The sequence below is a fragment of the Phascolarctos cinereus genome, unplaced genomic scaffold (genome assembly GCF_003287225.1).
Source record: "Phascolarctos cinereus isolate Bilbo 61053 unplaced genomic scaffold, phaCin_HiC Scaffold_4;HRSCAF=312, whole genome shotgun sequence".
Lineage (NCBI taxonomy): Eukaryota > Metazoa > Chordata > Mammalia > Diprotodontia > Phascolarctidae > Phascolarctos > Phascolarctos cinereus.
Window position 1 is genome coordinate 688,758,423 of NW_027555847.1, and position 25,189 is coordinate 688,783,611.

The window sequence follows — 25,189 nt, forward strand, 5'->3', positions numbered from 1 at the left end:
AAGGCTTTTTCCACCATGCCACATTGCCCACTTAAGGGCTATTAGGAAGCAGTGGCAAGACCATGGGATTGGGAATAGGAAGACGCTAATGCTAGTCCAGGCGTCTCTACTTATTGGCTGGTTAACCTTGGGTAAATCACATCATCTCTCAGAGCCTGGGTTTCCTTGCCAAAAAACAGGAATAAAAATGTTTGCATTTTCTAATTCTTAGTGTTATGAGGAAAAATGCCACAATGAAAAATTAATTGACATTACACTGTGAGGTCCTTGAGGGGAGGGACTGTCTTTTTATCTTTCTGTGTATCCTCAGTTCTTGGCACAGTGCCTGGCATACAGTAGGTGATTAATAAATGCTTATTGATTGATAATTAATTATAATGTAGGTCTTTTAGTACTACATAAATTTGAGTGGTTATTGGCATCTTGCCAAACTACCTGCCCACCTCCCTGAACTTTCTCTGGGGAATCTTAGGATCGTAGACCTAGAGATGAAAGGGGCGTCAGAGGCCTACTAATCCAACTCCCTCATTTTATAGTTGGAGAAACTGAGACCCAGAGAATGTAAGTGACGACCCCAAGCTTATACAGGTCAAAAGACAGAGGCAGGATGGCCTGGGGCAAAATTAGATTTTGCCCACCTGCCTCATCTCCCAGTCCCCCACATTCTATCAAGTATTTGCTACCCTCAACCCTTAGCTTTCTAGAAAGTTCAACCATAACATTCTACCCAGGCTTGACTTCCCCAAGAAAGCACACCGTGAAACAGACCTTCTTCTTCAACTTTCACTCCAGGATCTGGGAAAGTGACTGCTGCCTCCTCCTCATGGGGTGGTGGGAAGGGCACAGAATTTGGAGTCAATAGCTGTGGATTCAAATTCCGGCTCTTCCACTGACTAATTCTGTAACCTCAGCCAAGTCCTGATGCACTTCTCAAAATATTTGGGGAAACCAATTAATACAGAGTTCTTACATACAGCTCTGTAATGACATGGGGCATGTGCTCTGCAAACTTTAGAAGAACATTTGTACGGTGACTTAAGGTCTGTGAAGTACTTTTCACACATTATTTTACTTAAGGCACTTAGGTGGTACAGTCAATAGAACATTGGGCCTGGAGTCAAGGAGACTTGAACTCAGATGTGACCTGACTGTGTGACCCTGAGCAAGTCACTCAACTGCTGTTTGCCTCAGTTTCCTCAGTGTAAAAGGGGGATGATAGCAGCATTTAACCTCACAGGGTTGTTGTAAGGATCACATGAGATATTTGTAAAAATATATTGTTCAGTTGTGTCCAACTCTTTATGACCTTGTTTGGATTTTTTATTTTGGCAAAGGTACTGGAGTGGTTTGCCATTTCCTTCTCCAGCTCATTTTACAGATGAGGAAACTGAGTCACACAGGGTGAAGTGACTTGTCCAAGGTCACACAGCTAGTAAATGTCTGAGATCAGATTTGCTGTTTTCTTGGCAGAGATGCTGGAATGCTTTGCCATTTCCTTCTCCAGCTCATTTTACAGATGAGGAAACGGAGGCAAACAGGGTGAAGTGACTTGCCCAGGGTCACACAGCTAGAAAGTGTCAGAGGCTGGATTTGAACTCAGGTCTTCTTGACATCAGGCCCAATATTCTATTCACTGTACCACCCAGTTGCCCCTAAAAGCACATTAATAGGTGCTATATACATGCTTATTCCTCCCTTCCTTAAATTATATATAATTCTGAGGAATAGAAACTATAGATATTATCAACTTTATTTTACAAATGAGGAAAATGAGGCCCAGAGTGGTTAAGTGATTTGTCCAATGTCATATAGCTAGTATTTTTTCAGGAGTATGATTTGAACTCAGAGCATTACTCTATCTATTACCTCTACATTGCCTCTCATTTAGACCATACTGTCAATTTCAGTCATTATTATTATCCCAACCACGTCTCCCTTTACCCACCCAACTGGCTTCTTAAAACCTGTACAAAAGATATCTCACGGGACCATTTCCTTCTCTCCTAGGAGCATGAATTGAAGAATGCTGCACAAGGGAAGAGTCGCCTGAGACTTCAGTATGCTAACCTTTCCCACAAGGCACTGCAGTATGAGCAGGTAACCATGTGCATTCACTGACCTGACCCGGGGGGAAATCACTCAACATAGCTTTGCTTATAGATAGACATGAGGTCCAGTGGTCAGGTCATTACAGGAATTCTAAAAAAAAAATTAATGCTATTATTTTTCAATCAAAAAAATTCAGTTTCTTTCCCTCCTACCTCCACTTCTTATATTGAGAAAAATAAAAACAAAAACAAAACCCTTGTAACAAAAATGCACAGTTGAACAAAACTCCCACGTTGGCCACATGTGTATGTGTATATATCTATCTTTATCTCATATATATCTATGCATGTATAAACACATAGATAATGAGACTATATATATATAATGAGACATACTTAAATACATATGCATATACATATATACACACATATATATGTATATGTGTGTGTGTATCTATCTATATCTATCTATCTACCTATCTATCTACCTACCTACCTACCTATCTATCTATCTATCATCTATCTATCTATCTATCTATCTATCTATCTATCTATCTGTCTGTCTGTCTGTCTGTCTGTCTGTCTGTCTGTCTGTCTATCTATCTATCTATCTATACACACACATACATATCTAATGTCTCATTCTACATCATGAGTCCATCACCTCTCTCTCAGGTTGCGGGTAACATGTTTCATCATGGGTTCTCTGGAATTGTAGTTGATCTTTGTGTCGGAGGTCTTAAATGTTTCTAAGTTGTTTGTTTTTTTTTAAATGTTACTGTAGAAATTGTTTACTTTGTTTTGCACATTTCATTCTGCATCAGTTCAAAGCAATCTTCTAAGGTTTCTCTGATATCATCATCTTCATCTGTCTCACAGCATGATGTAATCCTATTACATGCATATACAATAATTTGTTTAGCTATTCCTTAGTTGATAGGCGGCCTCTTTAATTTCCAATTCTAAAATACCACAGCAAGAGCTGCTATAAATATTTTTGTACATATGGAGCCATTTCATCTTTCTTTGCTCTCCTTGATGGATAGCCCTAGTAATAGTATCAGTGGGTAAAAGAGTGGGCACAGCTTAGTGACTCTTGGTGCAAAATCACAAATTGCTTCCCAGAATGGCTAGACCAGTTCACAGTTCAACCAAAATGTGTTGGTTTTCCTACAACCCCTCCCATTTTGTGATTTTCTGTTTTGTTTTGTTTTCTTTTGGCCAACTTTGTCAATTTTATAGGTGAGAGGTTGCATTTCTCTAATTATTACTGATTCTGGAGTATTTTTTTCCTATGGCTATTGATATCTTGGATTTTTTTCCTCTGAAAACTCCTTGTTGTTATCCTTTGACTATTTATCATTTGGGAAATACCTCTTATTCTTATAAATTTGAATCAATTTCCTAAATACCTTGGAAAAGAGACCTTTATCAATGAAATACACTACAAAGATTTTGCTTCTCAATTACCTGCTTCCTTTTTCATTTTAAATGTCTTCATCTTGTTGGTGCAAAAACTTTTCAGTTTCATGTTATCAATTTACTTCTATTCCTGTTCTCTTCTTCTCTTTCCCCTGTCCAGAGTCTATCACAAGTTCTTTCTCTTTTGTTCTTTCCTTTTAAACACTTCTCTGCAATCTACCCCTCTATGAGTAGAGTTTGTTTTGCTTAGGAAAAATACCTCCATGAATCTACCCTTCCCTCTTATTCTTCATTTCCTACTCCCCTTTCTTTCCTGTTTGCCTGTTGAGTGAAATGTATTCCTCTACCCCTGTGTGTGTGTGTGTGTGTGTGTGTGTGTGTGTGTGTGTGCATGTGTGGTGTTCTTCCCTCTTTGACCATTTCAGATAAAAGTGAGGTTCAAATGTTCATAAGGAAAAACAGGTAGTACAGTGGGTAGCGCTCTGGACTTAAAAGTCAGAAAGACCCGAGTCCAAATCTGGCCGAAGACACTTATTAGTTGTATGATCCTGGGAAGGTCACTTAAGTGCTGTCTGCCTCAGTTTCCTCATCTGTAAAATGAGGATAATAATAGCACCTACCTCCCAGGGTTGTTGACCTTGACTAAATCCCTTGCCTTCTCTGGTTCTCTGCAAAACAAAAGGGCTGATCCCAATATTTTTCTAAAAATATTAAGTACCTATTCTGTGCAAAATAGTCAACAGTGATAAACAGACAAAAATCAGTCCTTGACCTCAAAGAACTTACATTTTTCCAGATGGATACAACATGTGCACAGATAAGTTGATACAAGCTAATTTCAGGAGGGAAAGAATTCTAACCACCGGAAGGACCAGGAAAGGCTGACCATTAAGACCTGGCACCTGGGATGGGTTGTGAAGGAAGCTAAGAGTTCTAAGAGGTGCTGATATGATAGTGAATGCTTCAGGAACAGCCTATGTGATAAGTGTTATAGCAGAAAGAGCATGTCAGACAGAGAAGACTTGGGTTCAAATCCTGTCTCTGTCTCTTGTTAATGGTGTGACCATGGGCAAATACCTATTTCTCGTTTGTAAAAAGAGGGGGGTCAGACGAGGTGGACACTGAAGTTCCTTTCCGTTCTAAATCTATGCTCCTATAAATATAGAATTTGGGAAGCAGCTAGGAAAAGCTAGTTTGGACAGAATATAGAATGCTTAGGGATTGAGGAGTGGGGAGAGGGTACTGTGGGGAAAAAAACAAACTAGAAAGGTAAGGGGAACTAGGTTGTGGAGAGCTTTAAGTTCCAGGCTGAAGAGACTATGTTTCATCCTGGAGGCAACAGGGATCCACTGAAAGTTTCTGAGTGAGATTCAAGCCTGTTCCTTAAGAAGCATTTTGGCAGCTGTGTGGACAGTGGATTCAAGAACTATGTAACAGTAATATCCACTAGATTTAGTACTTAGGACATCATTACTGACATTGTAGAGAGAAAGCAGTTTCAGCTGAGTGATGGGGTGAGAAGCCAGATTGCAAGGGATTGAGAAGTGAGTGAGTGGGAGGACAGCAGAAAGCAGACGAGTTCATCAGGGGACACATGCAAGCAGGGCAGTGCTGGAACCACCGTGTTAAATTTGAAACAGACAAAAGCGATAACAGAAAGCAGTATGTAGGAGGTGAGGCAATGAAGCCAACACATGTATGTATGTTTTTCTAGGAGTTTGGCCTTGAAAAAATGTAGGATGAGAGCCTGTGGATAAATGAAGATAATAGTAAGGTCAATCAAAGGGTGTGTGTGTGTGTGCGTGTGTGTGTGTGCGCGCGCGCGCTAAGGTTGGGGGGAACCAATCATGTTTGTAGGCAACAAGGAAGGATACTGGAGATATTGGGGGGGGAAGAGGAGGAGAGGTGGAAAAAAAAGAGGAGGGGCAGGCAGAGGAGGGGAGGGTAGAAGGGAGGAAAGAAGGAGAGAAGAATGGAGGAGAGGAAAAGAGAAGCAAACAAATAAAGAATAGAAGGTTATAAGGCCTGGAACAGAGAAGTAGTTTAGTATACATGGCTTTTATTTTTCTCAGTAAAGTAGGAATGAAGTTCTACACTGAGGAGGATGGAGGGATCGAGGGCTTCAAGAGAGACGAGAAGTTTGAAATTGATGCTATAGTTTGTGTCTTATTGGTCTCAAAGATCCTCTAAGATTCTCTGTGCCCTGTAGGAGCCAAGCATGGAATGTTACCTTTGTGGAATACTTAGTGATCCAGTTGATTATCTAGCAAAAAAAATTTTTAAGGGTTTTTAAAAAAAAAATATTATGCTACAAAAAATCAGCTAGGTGCTGCAGTGGATAGAACATGGGACCTGGAGTCAGGAAGATTCTTTTTCCTGAGTTCAAATCCAGCCTCAGACATTTTCTAACTGTGTGACCCTGGTCAAGTCACTTAACCCTGTTTGCCTCAGTTTTCTCATCTGTAAAATGAGCTGGAGAAGGAAATGGCAAACCACTCCAGTATCTTTGCCAAGAAAACCCCAAATGGCATCATGAAGAGTCAGACAAAACTGAAAAATGACTAAACAATGTAAAAAGTCATACAGTTTTTGGGGTTGGGATAATTTTTTTCTTTTTTCATTTTTTTTGGTCATCTCTGATCATATACTCTTCTTCTATTAAACTATTTTGCATTAACATGTCAGCCTTCCTAGGGGTATTTCACACAACCCCAAATCACAGATACTATAAGGGAGCTCAGAAGTCGTCTAGTCCAACTAGTGGCTAAGAACCCCTTCCATGACACCCTCAACGAGTGCTGTACTTGAACCCTCCAGTAAAAGGGATTCCATCACTTCATAGGGCAACCCATTTCATTTTTGGACAAGGCTGAGCATAGTCTTAAACAAAAGGAATGGTGGAATTGCAGTTGTCAGAGACAGGCTGATACATTTGAGGGAGGAATTTGATATGCCCCCATTCCTTATAAAATACTTTGAATAGGCAAAATATCCTGCCAAAATAAACTCTAGACTAGACAGTGAAGCTGGCTCATCTTGCCTTTGCTTTTTGGATGTATAGCATTTGAATCTGATCATGCCCTCCCTCCTAGAACTATCTTGTATTCATTCTATATATGTATGTGTGTTATGTATGCATATATATTTATATATGTACATATGTGTATATAGCATATATATCTTTTATGTATATATTCTGTCTCCTCTATTAGACTATAAGCTCTTTGAGGGAAGGTACTATTTCACTATTGTCTTTATATTGTTAGCATTTAACACAGTGCCTGGCATTTGGGCTGCGATCAACAAATGTTTGTTGATTGCAATGGAGGGAGAACAGTCAGTACATAGAGAAGAAATACTGCACATATCAAGTTTAAGGATGATGGAGGAAATCAGTGTAGAGATGAGAATAATAGAATGTAAGCTCCTTGAGGGTAGGGACTAGTTTATGATTTCTGCCATTGAATCTCCAGTGCCCAGCACAGAGCTTAGTACATAAAAAGAGATCAGTAAGTGCTTATAAGATTGTTGCTTGCTAATTTGATTATAATCACAGATCACAATTTTTATTTTTATTCTTTTATCCCTGTAATCGCACATTTTAAAAATAAAAACTGTTTTGTTCAAGGCTGAAGAACACGGAGCATTTGCTCTGTAATGCTGCTTGGTAAATGTTTGGCAGCTGTCATTGGAAGCCAGTCAGAGTTGTGAATAGTCCTCTTGGCAGGCACACAGCTTTCTTGCCTCCCTTCCTGGGGTCTGGCTCAGGTTTTCTAATAATGCCCCCAAACATGCCACCATTTAACATCCCTGGCACCACTGTCTGCACCCAGTACATCTTTTTCTTGTTTCTTCCTTACAAAGGAAGTTTTGACACACACCCCCCCGACTTGAACCCCCACTGCCTACCTGAGATGGCCATGTAAATGGAGCCTTGTGGCATGGCTTTAAGGGAGTAGAAAGGGGCAGAGGCAAAAAGAGAATGACAGGGCCCTGAAGAGGCCAGCAAACAAAGACCTAGGTCACCCAGAGCTCTTGTTTGGTGTTTTCTCCTTTTCCAGGCTCAGTTTTTCTCTCGTCTAGCTAGCAGAGAACAAAGGGTGGGGTCTAAGTGCCTGAATTAAAATGAGTTATCTTGCAATCAGTTAGTTGTCAGATTGATCAACAAAAATTGTGCAGGCACTAGGGATAAAGAGACAGAAATGAAGCAAGCTCCTGCCCTCTAGAAGCTTGCATTCTATAAGAGCCTGACCTCTGCAGTGACTTCCTCCATATTCTATAACCTCTGACATTAACCAATTGATCAATAAACATTTATTAAGCACCCACTGTGTGCCAGGTGCTATGCTAGGTACTGTGGATTCAAAAGCAGAAGTGAAACAATTCCTGCCCTCAAAGTGCCCATAATGTAACCAAGGGAAACTCTACTGGCCAATGAGCATCTATTAAGCACCCACTATGTGCTAGGAACTATGTTTAAAAAAGGCAAAAAACAATAGATGTAAAACTGGAAGGGATCTCAGAAGCCATCAAATCCACACCCCCCTCCCAATTTTATAGATGAGAAAACTGGCATGTTCACATAAAGAAATAAATTAAAAACTTTGAGCCACCTGAATCTGAGGGGAGCCCAAAAAGATGATGGAGTGCCAGGGAATACCAAATCTTGCTCACATAGTGCCAGCTTAGATTTGTGTAATGGCATTAACCCTGTTTCAAGGGCACATGGAAACCTTCTGGAAGCTGGAGAAGGACAGGTCTTGGTTTCCACTGCCTACTTTACAAACTTTTCACTGGTTGCAGAGCTCAGGAGAGCAAAATTCATTATCGGGACTCTTAATTATGGATGCAAGAAGCACTCTGCCTGCCTCTTCCCTGAAGTCTGTATTGAGCTAATTGGCCTGCCGATGCAAAGAGGGAACATCGGACCATCTAAAATATTCGGTGGCAGCTCCCCTGAGTCAGTCGTCTTGTCAGATAGATGAAGGGAGGCAATCAGATTGAGTGGAAAGGATGGTAATATAAATAGGAAATGGGTAGCTAAAAATTTCATAATCCTGAAGTACCCCAAGGAGCTGATGGTTTGGCACTAGAAGTACTTCTATCACCTCAGATAGCAACTTTTCCCTGAGATTAGTGGGAACCCAGGTTCCTATATCTAGAGTTGGAAGGAGCCTCAGAAGTCATTTTGTCCAACCTCCTCATTTTTACAGAAGAGTAAACTGAGGCCCTTGAAGGTTAAATGATTTATTTGCACAAAGTCACCCAGGCAGGTGGATTTTTTGAGTCTCTGCATCAGAAATATTTGTCACCCTCAAATAGATGACTCTCAACCAATTTAGCTTGTTTGGTCCTCAGACAAAAGACACCTTCTCTGTCACATCCCTTGTCCCACACTTGTAGCTTTTCCAGAGCTTATGCTGCCCTAGCAGAGCTTTCAAGAACACAGGGTTGCTTCTACATGTGCCCTTGTATCATGGGTACTGACCATGGTACCTAATCCTTCCTCACTTAGATCCAATTCACTTGCACATCATGGCATCACCTCCCTGATATCATAGCCCTCTTCCAGAACACATGACAAACAATAATAGAACATAGTATGTACTTAAGAAATGTATGATTTATTAGGGAATGGTCAACACAAAAACTGGAAGTCATGGCAGGGTAGCTACTGCAGAGATCATTCGATTGTTAGCTCCTTGAGGGCAGGGACTATCTTTTGTCTCTTTCTGTATCCCCAGTGCTTAACACAATGCCTGGCACAGAATAGGTGCTTCATAAATGTTTCTTGAATGAATGAAAAATTAGGATTAGGGATTATAGGGGAAAGAAAGTCAGTGGAGAGAGGTCAGGGGATGATAAAATGTAAACTAAAGAGGACAGAAGCTGTTTCTCTTTTTTTCTTGTCGTCTCTGGTGCCAAGCATAGTACATGGTACATAGTCAGCACTTAATAAAGGCATGTTGATTCATTAGGAATGACAGGGGAGAGACAAAATTGTAGACAAAAATGAAACAGTCCCTGAAGAACCCTACATTCTATGTCAGGTTGGGGGGGCCCTCAACTATATACTCTTAGTTCCTTCCCCCTCCTTATCAAGATCCTCTCAACCTCTAACTTCTCAATATCCTTCCTTGTAATAATAAATTATTATCACTAGTATTAATACTTTCCTGGGATCTCACAGCTGGAGAGAGGACCCACATAGGTGGGAGTCCAGATTCCTTCAAGTGAAACTTGTTTTTCCCAAACCTATGAATTCATCGATGCAGGGACTCCCAGCATAGCAAGTCCCTCCTCCATAGCAATTGCAGCTCTACAGTTTATAGTCTTAAAGGGTTTCCTTGGACACAGAGAGGTTATTCTGTTACCTATTCATGTTGACATATCAAGTATATGTTAGTGGCACGATGTGAATCCAGGACTTCTTTACTCTAACCCCAGTATCTGCTGTACTCATGCCACTTCTCAAAATAAGATAATAATTCCACAAATGCAGATCATGATCATTGTTCCATCATTTTTCAGTTGTGTCTGACTCTTGCGACCTCATTTGGGGTTTTCTTGGCAAAGATACCGAAGTGGTTTGCCATTTCCTTCTCCAGCTCATTTTACAGCAGAGGAAACTGAGGCAAACAGGGTGAAGTGATTTGCCCTGCATCACACAGCTAGTTAGTGTCTGAGGTCACATTTGAACTCAGGAAGATGAGTCTTCCTCACTTCAGGCCCAGAACTCTATGCACTGTGGCGCCACCTAGCGGCCCACACAGCTGCCCTGCAGATCGTGCTTGCAGTTTTCCAAAGCACTTCCTAATACATTGTCACCCCAGAACCTCACAACAGCCGTTTGGGGTAGTTAGGGTAGGACTTGATGTCCACATTTTCCATTTGAGGAAATTGAGCCCCAGAGAAATCAAGTGTCGGGCTCAGGGTCACACAGTGAGTTAGCGGAAGAGTCAGAAGCAGAATTAATTTTCCTGCATTCTTCCCAGTGCACACGGCTCTCCGGGCACCAATAGACAGAGGTTCTCTGGGAGCAGCCAAGTGCAAACTCCTTGTGCTTTGCATGGCAGCGTTAATAAAAGAGCCCCGAGGTGTCCAGAAACTGACTTCTCTTCCAGTCTCCTGAAGCGATTTTTTTCTGGGCCCACGCGATCCACCCACAGGTGGTAGAGAAGGGCCCACAGCAGGGCTGAAATGAGCAGCAGCCTGGCGGAGCTAGGGATGCCGAGTGTTTTCATCATCCCACCAGGCCTGTGGCCCAGGCAGCAATCTGGGTCAGCTGCCAGTGCCACAGGGTACGGCAGCACAGAGTGGCTGTGCACCCCATGTGATCCCGTTCCACGCATGCCCCATATGCTCCTGGGCAGAAGGCTTGGTGAGGGTATAATTGCACTCACACTTAGTGAGAGCTTTGCATTGCAGATTAAGCAGGCGGTATTGTCAGAGGCCACCAGCCAATCGGCAGTAAAGAGATAACTGGGGGGAGTCTTCTTTATCCCTCACGAGGTCAGTGATGATTAATAGAGTGCTGAGTGTTCACAGAGCCCTCTCCTAGCCCCTGTAAGAGGAGACAAGAAAATGGAAGCTCAGTCTTTGCTTACAGGGAGTCTGTCATCTAACCCCTGGAGAAAGTACGTATGTGTAGGGAGAAAAGATCACAGACACCCAGAATTGGAAGGGGATTGAGAAAGCATGTAACTGAACCCACACCATAACAGGAATACTGCCTATCTGTCAATAACCATTTATTAAGTGCCTGCTATATGCTAAGAGCTAGGGATACAGAGGTAGGGAAAAGATAGTTCCTGCTGTCAAGAAACTCAAGCTTCGTGAGTGTGACCACATGAAAACAGCTCTGCGCAGATAAGCTAAATACAGGATAAATTAGAGATAATCGAGAGAGGAAAATTTTGAGAATGATACTGGTCAACCTCCATGGACTCACTAGAATTAAGGGGTGGAAGTAGGGAAAGCTTCCTGTAGAAGGTGGAATTTTGGCAGGGTCTTGAAGGAAGCCAGGGAAGTCAGGAGGCAGAAATGAGGAGGAAGAGTATTCCAGGTGTGAGGCACAGCCTGCAAATGCCCGGAGATGGAGTGCCTTGTTTGAGGAATGGTAAGGATCCTAATATCACTGGATGGAAGAATATGTGAGGAGGGGGAGGGTGTAAGGTATAAAAGCACCGGACAGGTTGGGGGTGGGGCTGGTTAGGAAGGGCTTTGAGCACCAAACAGAGGATTTTATATTTGATCCTAGAAGTGATAGAGAGCCAGCAGAGTTTGAATAAGGGAGTGACATGGTCAGACCTGCACATTAGAAAGATCACTTTGACAGCTGAGTAGAAGCTGGGGACACTAGTGGGGGGTTAGACTTGAGGCAGGCAGGTCCACTGGCAGGCTATCACAAGAGTCCAGGCTTGAGATCATGAGGGCTTGTAACAGAATGGCAGCAGTATCAGAGAAGAGAAAGGAGTATGAAAGAGATGTTACAAAGATAAAATCAACAAGCTTTGGAAACAGATTGGGTGTGGGAAGGGGTGAGATATAGTGAGGGGTAACCTAGAAGGATTACACCTAGGTTAACCATGTGCCTCAGTTTCCTCATCTGTAATATGAGGGGGTCGGACTCGATGACTGCTGAGGTCACTTGTTAATCTATGATTTCGTGAAGCTTCTCTACAGTGTTGCTGATAAGTCCAACATCAGCTGCTAGAAAGATCTCCAGTGATGGAGAACTTGCTACCCCCTAGAATAACCCAATTCACTTCTAAGCAATGTACTTTGCTTGGAGCAGCTAGGTGGCACAGTGGAGAGAGCACTGGTCAGTAAGACCAGAGTTCAAATCTGGCCTCAGACACTTACTAGCTATGTGACCCTGGGCAAGTCACTTAACCCTGTTTGCCTCAGTTTCCTTATCTGTAAAATGAGCTGGAGAAGGAAATGGCAAGCCGCTTCAATATCTTTGCTAAGAAAATGCCAAATGGGATCATGAAGTTCATCTTTTTTAATTTTTTGGCTAGGCAATGGGATTAAGTGACTTGCCCAGGGTCACCCAGCTAGTAAGTGATATGCGTCTGAGGCTGGATTTGAATTCAGGTCCTCCTGAATCCAGGGCAGGTGCTCTATCCACTGCACCACCTACTTACCCCATTTAAGTTCATCTTCTTCGCACTCTTCCTCCTCTAGACTAGTTCATGTATTCTCAGCCCAGGATCACTCCTAATGTACAAGATTCCCAAGTGACTATGGCCTGTTGTTGTCTACTTACTGCCATAGATTTAGATATGGAATGGCCTTGGCATGGTGAATAGAGCACTGCAGTTGGATTTGGGAAGATATACCTTCAAATCCCTCCTCATGTGCTTACTCACTATGGGACTAGTTGTGGAGAAGTCACTCGACCTCCCTCAGACTCATTTTCCTCATCTGGAAATTGTGGATAATTTGTTGTTATTGTTCAGTCATTTCAGTTGTGTCCAACTCTTCATAACTCCATTTGGGGTTTTCTTGACGAAGATACTAAAGTGGTTTGCTGTTTCCTTCTCCAGCTCATTTTATAGATGAAGAAACTGAGGGAAACAGGGTCAAGTGTTTTGCCCAGTCTTACCCACAATTGATAAGTGTCTGAGACATGATTTGAACTAAGGTCTTCCTGACTCCAGCCTGGTGCCACCTAACTGTCCTGGGGATAATTATAGCACCCATTTCCCAGGGCTATTGTGAGAACCGAACGAGATAACATTTGTGAAACGCTTCATAGAAGTTCCATATAAATATTAGTTATCATCATAATAAAGTACTTTACAGATATTACCTCATAACACTCATGTGAAGTAGGTGCTATTACATATTTTTCAGATGAAGAAACTGAAGCAGACAAAGGTGAGGTGACTTGCCCATAGTCACATAGCCAGGGAGTGTCTGAGACTTGATTTGAACTCAGTTCTTTCTGACTCTATGTACTCTACTACCTGGATGCCTATATTTGACCAAGGCTCTTAAAAACATATTTCCTGACCTTTCTGGGCTCTACTAAATCTTGGACCTATCCATATCTATCCATCAAATAAAATTCCAGGTTAGTCTCTACTAATGATTTATTGTTCTTGTCGGTCATGTCTGACTTTGTGACCCCATTTGGGGTTTTCATGGCAAAGATACTGGAGTGGTTTGCCATTTCCTTCTCCAGCTCATTTAACAGATGAGGAACCTGAGGCAAACAAAGTCAAGTGACTTACCCAGGGTCACATAGCTAGAAAGTATCTGACGCCAGATTTGAACTCATGAAGATGAGTCTTCCCAACTCCAGGCTCAGCCCTCTATGCACTACGGTGCTACCTAGTTGTCTCCCTATTGACAATGTCAATTGCCATACAAAGACTAATTGTGAATTTATGCTTTGTGGAAGTCCTAAGCATGGGAACAGTGACACATGAATTCTACTTCTTAAGCTATAAAAGGACTTCAAAGAATCACAGAACTCTTAGACTTGTCAAGGATCCCAGTGGACAGCTAGGGCAACACACACAAGAACAGTAATCCCACATGTCTTCTACACAAGCAATAAGTGGTCCCCAGCCTTTGCTTGAAGGCTTCCTGGGATCCAGAATTCCATGTCCTCTTGGGAAGCCATTATGTTTTGGGAAGACTCCAATGGTCCAGAGATACTCCCTCCTATCAGGCTTCACTATGTCTCTCTGCAAATTCTATACCTTTCCCTCAGTTCTTTCCTCTAGGGCTAATCTCTCCTTTATATGATAATCCTTCAGACACCTGAAGATGGCCATGATGTCTCTCCTGTATCAATTCTCACATCTCATGATCTTGAGACTCTTCACCATCCTAGTTTCCTTCCTCTGAATGGTCTTCAAATTATCTACATCTCTCCTTATTCAATTGAATTCACTATGCACTTATTAAGCATCTACTGTATGCAAGCATCAGGGACACAAAGGACATGCCCTCAGGAAGATAACATTAAAAATTTAATGCAAAATATCATTGAGAAGATGACATTTAATGCAAAATATACACGAAGTAATTTCTAAGGAGAGGCTATCAATAGGTAGGAGGATCAGGACAGGCTTCCAGTAGTGGGTAGCATTCAGCCTCTGGTTCAGTGACTGGAAGCCTCCTATTTCTTGTGGTAGCCCATTCCACTTTGAAATAGCTTCTCTTGAACCATAATGTTCTTTTTCTCTTCCCTGATTTCCCTAGCCCCAATGGTGTTGTTAACAACAAGATCTATGCCTCTAGGTTTGATGCAAGTCACAAACCAATCATGACATTTTCACCCCTGTGAACTTGAAAGTTCTTTTTCTCTCTGGCTGTCTGATGAATCACCTAACAGCAAAACTCTTTTAAGACACTCTTGTCAACAAAACCTCACCATGACCTCTTCTAAGAACACCTTCCAGGCAGGTAACAGCATTCCAGTGAAGGGGATGGAAAGTTCATGCCTCCCACCTTCTGCATGTCTGGTACCGATGTTGTCACCTTAAGCAAACATCATGACATATGCAGTGTGTGGAATCAATGAAGCTCTCCCACAAAAGAGCATGACCTTCAGAAGACCCATTATAGCAGCATGATTCATGTGAAAACATTTTAGGGAGAAAGCAAATGTTCAGCTTGGTTAAAATGGGTCTACTCTTTCTGCATCATCAACAACAAAAAGAACTTGAAAGTAAATGGGAAACTGTTTCTAGATCTCTCTTTCTGGTGACTCACACTTGTCTGAAGTCAAAGGATAGATTTGGAGTAAATGGACATCCCTGAAAGGTCATCATTCTTAAATGAAGATACTCATCCGTAAAATGAAGTATTGGGTTAACATGATTGTAAAGGTCTCTTCCAGCCCTAACAAACTATGAGCCTTTTATTTGGGTAAGGGGAAGGGGGTTTAGACTTGTGACTCCATCAATGGAAACTTTTGGTCTTGAAATTCTCTCCACTGACATGGATTGGCAATTCGTCTATAGCTTATGGTCTTAGAGAGTTACCTGATGCCCAGAAAAGTTAAGTAGTGTGGCTACGGTCACACTGCTAGTGTCAAAGGTCTTTTGGAAGCCAAAACTGGTCCTCTATTCATCATGCCACACTGCCCTCTATGAGTCATATTGTTCTTTAAATCATGACAAGGGCTGAGTTGGGTGATGCAGACCTATAATACCTGCTACTGATGGAGGCTGAGGCTGCTGGATTATTTGACTTCAGGGTTTCTGAAACACTGTAAGATTAAAGCCAATTGGGTGTCTGCACTGAGTTCAGTGCTAATATGAGCCCTCGGGAGCAAAGGGCCATCAGGATGCCTGAGGAGGGGTGAAACAGGCCCAGGTTGAAAAAACGGAGCCAGTCAGAGCTTCTATACTGGCCAGCATTGGGATCAGGCCTATGAGTAGCTACTACAACTTCACCCTGGGTGAGTTAGGGAGACCCAGTCTAAAATAAAGTAAGACACAAAATTAAACAAAAAGAGTCCTAGAGCTGAAAGAGATGTTAAAGATCATCTAATCCAATCTTTTATTTTGCAGAGGAGGAAACTGAGACCAAGAGAAGGGAGCTGATTTTGCCATGGCCACCTAGGTCATGGGCATCTAGGTGGTGCAGTGGATAGAGTGCCAGATCTGGAGAAAAGACCTGAGTTTAAATCCGGCCCCAGACACTAGCTGTGTGACTCTGGGCAAGTCACTTAACCCTGTTTGCCTCAGTTTCCTTATCTGTTAAGTGAGATGGAGAAGGAAATAGCAAACCACTCCAGTGTTTTTGCCAAGAAAACCCCAAACAGGGTCAAGAAGAGTTAGACATGACTGAAATGACTTGAACAAGAATAACCTACACAATGTATTTCTATAGTGTGTTCTTTAAAATATTCCTAGGAGGTCAGTAATTAAGTTGTTCTTCATTTTATAGATGGTGAAAATTGAATTCCAGTGAAGTGACTTGCCCATGTCACATAGGTAGTGAGATTAAAGCCAAGGTTTTCACATAACTGCAGAATTTCTGAGTTATAAGGGACCTCAGTCACTATGGAGTCTGATCGATCTCTGAACAAGAATTCCCTCCACAATAAATCTATTGAGTAGTTATCCAACCTTGTCTTGAATCCACGTGAGAACACCTCTTACTTTTAAGAAGCTTTTCCTAAGTTTGCGTCTTGGAAACATCTATCCATTTCCCTTGGTTCTCTCTGGGGCTAAATCTGTTGTTGTTCAGTTGTTTCAGTCATGGCTGACTCTCTGTGACTCCATTTGGGGTTTTCTTGTCGATGATACTGGAGCAGTTTGCTGTTTTCTTCTCCAGCTCATTTTACAGACAAGAAAACTGGGGCGAACAATATTAAGTGGCTTGCCTAGGGTCACACAGCTAGGAAGTATCTGAGGCCAAATTTGAACTCAGGAAGATAAGCCTGACTCCAGGTCCAGCATTCTATCCACCGCACCACCTAGCTTACCTATGGCGCCCAATAGCCTAAATCTAATACTTCCTCCACACGGCAGCCCTTTAAATACTCAGACACAGCTCTCATGCCCTGCCTGCCCCTCAACTTTCTTTTCTCCTGGCTGTCACACTTAGTTCCTCCATCTCATATTGCATAAACTTGAGGCCTTTCAACAGTCTCATTTCTCTCTTCTGATCTTTCTCCTTTTATGAATGTTCTTCTTAAACTGAAGCTCCCAGGACTGAGGACAATGCCCCAAATTTGGTTTGACAAGTGCAGATTGGACCCAGGTCCTCCTGATTCCCACCCTAACCCTCCTTCCACTCTCCCACAGGGCCCCCCCCCAAGCATTGTAAGGAGCACAGGTGAGGCTCAACACTGAATCTCTTGTCTGCTACCCCAGCGTTCTTTCCGTGACACCAGAAGTTCATCTGTTGTAGCTTGGTTAGCAAATGAGCATGCATCCTTGACTACTAGGGGCTTTTATGTAAATGAGTCAGACTTATTCCCTTGAATATATCCAGTTCCAAGAAAGGTTTGGAATTGTGTATCTGTGATTGATTTGGTGACATTAGGAGCATTCTGTCTTTTGCTTTTCTCATGGACAGTTTTACATGACATCTCTTTTGATTCGACAGAAATCAATTTAACAAATGTTTATTAATATCTCCTGCATGCCTGGCACTGAACTTAACCCTGGGCATAACCAAAACAAAATTGAAAATAGTCCGTGTTTCAGGGAACTTAGATTCTGTTCTTCTTCCTTCTGCTTTTTTAAAGGTAAAAGCAGACTATGATCGGCTCAACCACATCCTCACCATAGTGACCAAAGAACGTGATTTGGCCGTGAAGGAGAAATACCAGCTCCAAGCCAAACTGGAGAATCTAGAGCAGGTCCTAAAGGTAAGGGGAGTAGCCCAATGTTGTGCTCTCATTCCTGGATTTGTCAAGACCGATGTGAAAAAGAAGAGTGAAGGATAGGGTATGGAATGACAGAGGCATTTATTCAGTGCCTTCATTCCATTTTCATTTTGAGACTGACACCCACAAGAAGCTGTAAAGGATATCATCAAAGAAATACATGGGTGAAAAAGGACATGGCAACACGGCCATTTTGTGAGAGTGAGTGATGGGCTCCTCTGATGTCCTCATTATGCCAAGTGAATATGAGAAAGACTGCCTGTCCATGTGGGTGGATCCATTAAGGTGAACTTTGGGGACGCCATGGATGAAGGCGCTGCAGAATAGGTTGTGATTTGCATGATTGGGAGAGAGTTATCCATATTGATTTATAGGTCCATTGGAATGTCAACAATATGGACTTTGAGGACAATGTCTCTCCTTTCTGTGGTTAAGGAAAAAAAACACCAAGTAATGAAACATTAATGTTTTGGGAAGTGATGCTATAAAACCAATTATGCATTTCCATGGCTTATGATGTTAAATACAGCTGAGGGGAGAGATTGAGCAGAGAGCCATCTGCCTGGAGATGTAGCTTGCTTAAGTTGAAAGACTTGAGGTATCTGTATTGTTTTTTTTAAAAAAAGAATTCATGAATTTTCAGCTGCTTCTCAGATGTTTAACAACCTTTATTATAATGAGGAGAGTTAGATCGGAAAATTGCTTTATCAGGGAGCAAGTAATTGACTACTAGCCATGCATTTCTGATGGATCAAAATCTGCTTAAATAGACCATTCCCTAGGATGCAGACATATAGGAGAGCGGCTGCTTGATTTGCTAATGATGTAATTGACTTGAGTTCTGATAGCCTCCTGTATATAAGTCATTTTAATTCATACTTTGCAAGCTAGTATGCAGATGACAGAGGCGTTAGATCTTTCACCTTTAAAAGCAACAAGGTGCTCTATCTGGAAGTGTCTAAAGCTGATTATAAAGGGAAGCAGGAGAAAATTTAAAAATGTGTCAAAGTGTGTTTCTCCTTTCCCCTCCTGAACTCCCTCCAAAAAGAAAAAAAACTCTGTAACAACTAATTGAGGTGTCTAGGGCAAGGAACCTGCCCAGGTAGCCTCCCAGCTGCAGGAATGTGGCTGATTTCAAAAAGAAACATGACAACCAGCCACTTTACTCTGATGTATAAAATGGGACTGATAACGCTCACCCTGTCATTACTGCCTCCAATGAGATCAGGGGAAGTAAGCAGAGGAAAGGGCAGCTAGGTGGTATGGTGTATATACCAGGCTTGGACTCAAGAAGACTCATCTTCCTGAGTTCAAATCAGACTTCTGACACATGTAGCTGTGTGACCCTGGACAAATCACTGAACCCTTATTGCCTCAGTTTCCTCATATGTCAAATGGAAATGGGAAACCACTCAAGTTTCTTTGCCAAGAAAACCCCAAATGGGGTCATGAAGAGTCGGACATGACTGAAACAACTGAACAATGGCAACACTACTGCTATTATCATCCTTGTTGTACAAATGAGGAAACTGAGGCTCAGAGAGGTTCATGTGACTTGCCCATCTTGCTCTCCATACCCTCCTCCAGTCCCTCATGTGTCAGAGTCACTTTTGATCATATGGTATTAGAATAACATAACTCAGTCATGGCTGCATACACAGATTTCCTGACAGGGAGAGTTGTCCCATAGTGGAATGGCTACCTTGCAAGGTAGTGAGCTCCCCCTCACCTGAAGTCATTAAGTGAAGGCTGTAAGAATACTTTCCAGGATGCTACAGGAGGGATTCTTGTTCAGGTGCGGGTTAGGCTGAATGACCTCTGAGGTCCCTTCTACCCAACTCTGAGACAGAGTTTTTCTGTGATAGGAGAAAACACTAGTAAAGATGGTTTGGAGAAATCTGTAAGGTGGGTCCATAGAGAGTTTGCACACTTCCTTGTAATACATATGCTTAGTTTTAAATCTCTTCAGCTAAAGTCAGCAGTAGAGGAAAGCTTATGCAAACTGAAGCTCCCACCACAGCTGGCCCGTCTACGTTGTGTAGGAGGATTATTCTTTTGAAAGGCATAAGGATGCATTTTTCTTGCTTTTTTTGTTTTTGCAAAGTGGCTAATATGGAAATATGTTTTGCATGACTTTGCATATAGGGAGGGGATGAAGGAAGAGAATTTGGAACTCAAAATTTAAAAAAAAAGAATGACAAAAATAAATAAATAATAAATTTGGAAAAACACACACAAAGAAAGTTATAAGGATGATCAGTGGAGCATTGGGGGAATACATTGACAGCCATTTCTAGGAACAATGGCAGTATCAATTTTATTATAGTTACAGAACTAGAAAGTGGGAAGGGGTGGACGTGGAAAGTATCTATGAGGAAGCCCAGTGGCTATGGAGAAGATGCCTGAGGAATTGTTGTTTGTCTTTCATTTTCATAGAGGACCATGACATCAGGAAGGTGATATCTTGACTTGCAAATGAATTGGATTTAAGTGAGGGAGAGCTGTGCAAAGTCACCAACCTCACTTTCTCCTCCAGAGCCATCTGGGTCTAGTAGTGAGACATAGATCAGGATGACGGGAGACTTTGGACCTAAGGTCTTTCCCAAGTCTCAGTTTGCCTGAGGCAACACCCATTCAGTGATTAAGGCTAGGTAAGAAATGAGGCAAAGAATGGCCTGAGGAGTAGAGAATAAAGTCAAGCATGGCTGGAACTTGTCTGAAATAGTGACCTAAGAAAGATTCTCACTACTCAGGACAGTTCCAGAGCTGAAAGGATTAAAACTCCCAGCATCAAGTCTCTGGTCCAAGCAGCAAGGGCCTGGAAATAGGGAGAACTGCTATGTTAGGTCATGGAGAGGCTGCCATCTGCAATAATGGAGAGAGATCATTGAATCATAACATATCAGTTCACGGAACGTCATCTGCACTGACCCATTTCATTGCACAAAGAAAGAAACTGAGGAACCCACATGGAATGGAACCACAGACCCCTGAGAATGAAATTGAAGTAATATTAACTGGACAGGCAGCTTTTTAGCATGAATCACTTCTTGATTTATTAACCCCTCCTTAATTAGCATATTGGGAGGAAAGATTGGGGTGGCATCATGGGTTAAGACAGGTTTGGAGCACTGAAGGGGCGTGTGTGTGTGTGTGCGTGCGTGTGTGTGTGTGTGTGTGTGTGTGTGTGTGTGTGTGTGTGTATGTATGGAAGCAAGGAAAAAAAGAGACTTTTATGCACAGCAAGGGAGAGAAAACAAACTTTGCCCACTTCATGAGTTTGCTTAGATCCCATCCTGGCTGCCAAGGCTATTTACAATCAACCTTGGAGAGTGGCGTTTTTCAGAAGGAAAACACAGCTCTGTTTCCAAGTGCTATAAACAGTGGATAAAGAAGAAAGCAAGAGAGATCAAGAGTTTTGTCCTTTCAAACAAGAAGTGTGGAGGGAAGGAGGGCAATTATGTGCTATTAAATAATTGAAAGGAAATCATCAACCATGCAATTTTTACAGAATCCTATGTGATCTTGCCAAGTTCCTATAACTGGGGGAATGAGGCTGGCTTGGTGAGTGAGAATGCTGGGAAGTAGGTGGTGGTGGCCTTCTTCCCCTAGGTTCTGGAAGAGAGCTGTCCAGACTTTTCTCCTGTAGGAAAGTATCCCCCACCCTCCTCTAAAGTGGCAGGATAATTATATCCTCAGGACATTTGGGCATCAATTTTATGCTGGTTCAAGGCTTTTCAGTTTCTTCTGATATCTTTGGGGGATAATCCTAGCTTATGCTGAACCCATACTCTTTTCCGAGCAGTGGGATCAATCATTCTGCTCTTTAGTAGCAATGTAGAAATGGTGAATTGAATAGCTCACTGGGCAAAGAAGTTCTATTACTTAGGATGAATTTCTGAGACACAGAGGTGTATTCTTGCAAACATCTGAATGGACCAATCACTACTGTCTTTGAGTTGCCTCGAGTCTCATCACTCTCATCATTCTCACTGATGCAAAATGGGTCATCAACAGTCTGTTTTCAAGAACTCCAATTCACAACCAGTCAATAAGCATTTATTAAGTGTTTGCTATATGTCCAGCAGTGTGCTAAACACTGGGGCACCAAAGGGGAAAAGAAGGAAAAAAGTGGTCTCTTCTCTTAAGAAGTATCAAATTTAGTGGGGGATACTGCTTACAAGCCATATACCTACAAGGTAGATAAAGGGTAAATTGGAGATGATGCTAGCAGTGGAGGAGGGGGTTAGGGCTTAGAAAGGCTTTGTGCACAATGCAGGGCTTAATCTGTGTCTTGAAGGAGACCAGAGAAGACAGGAAGCAGTGATGAGGAAGGAAAGTGTTCCAGGCATGGGGAATTTGCCAATGCAAAAAAGCAGAGTCAGGAGGTGGAATATTCTGTGGGAGAAAAGCCAAGAAGGCCAGTATTGCTGGATTGTAGCACACATAGCGGGGGGTGAGGGAGAGTAAGGTGTTGAAAAGACTGGAAAGTTAGGAAGGGGCCAGGTTGAGAAAGGTTTTAAAAGGCAAATGGAAGGTTTTCTACTTGATCCTGTAAGTAATAGAGAGCCACTGAGTACAGGGGGAATCTCAGTGGAGAATGGATTGGAGTAGGACAGATAACCAAAAACAGCATTACCCATAACACAGCCCTATAACATTTGTGAGGCACAATCTGGGCATGTGGGGGGGGGGGAGGAAGTGATTTCTTTAGTATAAGGAACTCCCAGTGAGGGTCCTCCTTCTACAAATATAGTTCTGCTCTGCAACTTATAGACTCAAAGTTGCCTAGAGCAGTGAAAGGTTGGACTTACTCAGGGTGAGATAGCCAATATGTGTCAGAGATGGGACTTGAACCCAGGTTTTCTGACTCCTGGGCTATCTACTACACCACATCCCCATCTCACAAAGTGTAGTGCCTAGCTTATGGTTAGAATATAACAAATGCTTAATGAGTCGAATTGGAAGTGTTTTACCTATGTAATCTCATTTAAACATCACCACAACCCTGTGAGGTAGAGACTATAATTTAGCAGAAGAGCTATGAGGGTGAAAAAGTTGTAGTGTTTCACACATGATAGGGAGTGTCAGAGATGAGACTGGAACCTAGGCATGAGCTAGGACCTTAGGTACTCTCTGGTCTAAACCCCTCATTTTAGAATAAAGAAATTGAGGCTCAGAGACTTGCCCCGGTCTTAGAGATGTAAGATCATAGATTTAGAGCCAAAGGAGAATCAGGGGCTATCAAAACCAATGTCCCCATTTTACAGATGGGGAAACTGAGGCACAGAGAGGTTCAGTGACTTAATCCCAGGTCTTAGAAGTAGAAGATTTTATATTTAGACCTTGAGGGCGTTAAGGGTCATCAGGACCAATACCTTCATTTTACAGATGGGGAAACTGAGGTACAACATGGTTAAGTGATTTGCCCAGGGTCACACAGATAATAAGTCGAGTTAAGATTTGAACCCTGCACCACCAGTATCTTATCCATTATGCCACACTGGGATTTGAAATCAGGTGCTCTGAATCAGAAGCCCCCCCCTTGCCATGCTACCCCACATCTTATTCCATTATTCACCTCCAAATGGAACTGGGTTGCAATCAAAGATCCAGCTAATGGAGGATTTCACCCAGCCCTGAAGTATGATTCTAAATTCACTAACAGCTTCTGCCCAGGTGAGCTGGGCTCTCAGAGTTTATGGGACACCCTAGTATCTGGCCCCTTCCCCTTACATCTTCAGCTCTATCTGAATTTTACACAGAGGTATTATACCTTCTGGATGGAGGCAGATCCCATTTGGCACTGCCTCTCACTGGGGCGATCCCCTCGCAGAAGGAGACCTAATACCCGTTTTGTGTATGCTGGAGTGTGAACTCTTCTTTGTCACTCATCTCACTTTGTCTTCTCTGCTTACTTGTGGAGGGAGTAACACCTCCCTTACCCCTGTATTGTAAACTCCCCAAGGAAGGGCTCTGTAGCTCTCTCTGTAGTCAAGGCACCCAGCACAGTGCCTTGTATGTAGTAAGAACTCAACCGACTTTTGTTCACATCTACCAGCATGTCTTCCATCTGTCCAGGAGAGTGTCAGAGGAGCGAGGAGCAGGGTAAGAGGGAGCGTGACTTAGCAAAAGGAGCCTTGTGCAGGGAGGAAGAAGAACCAGATTCAGGTTCAGTTCTGCCAGGAATGTAGCCTAGGTGAAGTCCCTTCCCCTCTCTGGGCCTCATTTCCCTGCTGGAGTGGGGAATCTCAATGGACTAGGGCTCATGTCATCATAGTCTGATAGTTTAGGGCTGGAGGGCTCAGAGGCCACCTAACCCAACCCCTTCATTTTACAGATAAGGAAACTGAGGCCTAGGGAACCTAAGTACCTGCCACATCTTGAATCTCAGCTCTGCTAAGCATTGTGGTCCCATAGAGTCAGACAACAGAGATTCCTTCCTTCCTTCTTTTCTTCCTTCCTGCCTTCCCTCCTCCCTTCCTCTCTCTCTCCCTCCCTTCCTTCCTTCCCTTCTTCCTCCCTTCCTTCTTTACTTCCTTCCTTCCTTCCTCCTTTTCTTCCTTCCTTCTCCTGTATCTCCAAGCTTCTGGGACCACACTCTGCATTCTCAGCCCACAGGACTTTTCCTCAGTCTGTTCCTTATACCTGAAATGTCCTCCCTCCTCCTCCTCTTTCCCTATTCTTCCAAGCCCACCTGAGATGTCACCTCCTCCAGGAAGCCTTCCTTCATTTCTCAGGTGGAGAATGTTCTTGGCTTTGTACTTCTCCAGCACACTTAGAATAATATTACATTGTAACTCTCTGTATTGGTGTTTTTTTCACTCTATTAAACTACAAACACCAGGATGGAATGATTGATGCTTATTAATGAACTAAACTTCACGTCACAATTAGGCACTGGAATAGGGTTACCATGGAGGAATGTCAGTTTTCTCATCTATGAGACACATAATGATGCAGTACTGAATAGAGAACTGGATTGGCGGTCGGGAAGACCTGAGTTTGAATCCTGCCTCAGATACTAGCTGTGTGCCCGGGGGCAAGTCTGATCACCTCTCTGAGCCTCAGTTTTTTTTTTTTAATCTGGAAAATGGGGATGATAATAGGACCTATCTTCCAGGGAATGTTATGAGGGTCAAATGAGATAATATATGTAAAGTACTTTGCAAGCCTTAAAATGCCGTATAAATGCTAGCTATTATTAAGATAAGAGAACTGGACTAGATTTCTAACGTCCATCCTGGTGCCAACATTCTATAATCTCATAAGTCTACAAAGGCAGGCCCCATCTCTTATAATAGTTGACATTTATGTAAGGCTTTAAAATTTGCATAGTGTTTTGCATGCATCA

General features: G+C 42.5%; 1 protein-coding gene across 1 annotated transcript in view; it reads left to right on the top strand.

Moving 5' to 3' along the window:
- The window catches only part of RIMBP2 (RIMS binding protein 2), a 435,603-nt gene that overhangs the window by 264,106 nt on the left and 146,308 nt on the right, over window positions 1-25,189 (top strand). Inside the window, 2 exon segments of the mRNA XM_078154256.1 lie at window positions 2,008-2,097; window positions 17,695-17,817. The gene's annotated coding sequence lies outside the window, so the exon portion shown is untranslated.